General features: G+C 44.8%; 1 long non-coding RNA gene across 1 annotated transcript; it reads left to right on the forward strand.

The window, feature by feature from the left end:
• The first annotated feature begins 455 nt into the window (after nt 1-455).
• Nucleotides 456-690, forward strand: LOC113017353 (uncharacterized). The gene is made up of 2 exons (XR_003271461.1): nt 456-488; nt 580-690. It is a non-coding gene; the product is annotated as an uncharacterized LOC113017353 (long non-coding RNA).
• Nucleotides 691-1,171: the final 481 nt, after the last annotated feature.

Consider the following 1,171-nt stretch of genomic DNA (forward strand, 5'->3'; position numbering starts at 1 on the left):
TAAAACAACAAATGTCTCACGTTTTGTTGTTGCAGCAAAATGTTGTCCTGCTTGAAATTCCGTCTCCACCGTTGCTCGACGCTGCGTGTACAGAGCAGGTAGTGCAACAATAGAAAAATAGTTGCGGGACGGCACTGTGTAGCGTTTGTCTAGGGTGTTGATCGTTTTCCTAAATCCCTCGTTTTGCACAGTGTTGATGGAGCCATATCTTTGGTCAGGTGATAAGTGACAGCCTCCGTAATGTCTTTGTGCCTGCGGGAGTTCGACGTGTATAGGGAAGTGCTGTATAAGGTTCCCGTTATTGATGTTTGGGTGGTTGACCGGGACGGATTTTCTCCTGTCACTTTCTCGTCATCCCTGACGTGCTCTCCGTTGTTTTTTCCCTGCTAATTTTAGCATCACACGGCACAGCTTCTGTATCACGTGGTATAAGGCTCCGCCCTTGTCATTTGTTGAGCAGGAAGAGTGAGCGCTTGTTTTCATGCAGAGTACGTCCCGGATCAAAATGTGAAGTTTTACAAATCACCACTTCTTTAGTGAATATCATTTCAGTCTCAGACAACCTCGTTTCTCTTACAGAGGTTGAATGCACCTTCTGCGGATGGCGGTACCACACAGTGTGCGTGGACTTCCCCTGCACAGAAGGCAACTACAAATGCTGTGAATGCTAAATAAAGAGAAACAAATGATCCCTGTTGTCTTTGCTTGATGATTGGTTTGAGTCTTGACAATCCACATTGCTGGCGTTGCATCTTTCAATGCCAGCAATGGCAGGTATCAGTGCTCAAACCTTTTGTGTTTGTTTCCAACAAGTTGCCCACCTCGGGAAACAAAAATGTGTTCTTTTACTTGTCAGATGAACATATGAGACACTTTGACTCTTCAGTGCAGTGTGGAGCCTAACAAAGATCTGTTTTGTGTCCCAGCTGATCAGCAGGAGGAGGAGAGTCTGACGGAGCAGCAGAGGAACATTTTCAGCTACTTGGACTCAGCTCAGCCACTACAGAGGAAACAATGAGCTCAACACAGAAGGTGACAGACAGAGCAGGACCATATGACCAAAGATATTTATCACCATATACATTTGAACATTTGCCATAACGATGTAGCTGACGATAGAATTGACACCAGACAAAATACTTTACAGCTGCACAACTTTATTAAAAAGCCA

This window comes from Astatotilapia calliptera, unplaced genomic scaffold (genome assembly GCF_900246225.1).
Source record: "Astatotilapia calliptera unplaced genomic scaffold, fAstCal1.2 U_scaffold_11, whole genome shotgun sequence".
Lineage (NCBI taxonomy): Eukaryota > Metazoa > Chordata > Actinopteri > Cichliformes > Cichlidae > Astatotilapia > Astatotilapia calliptera.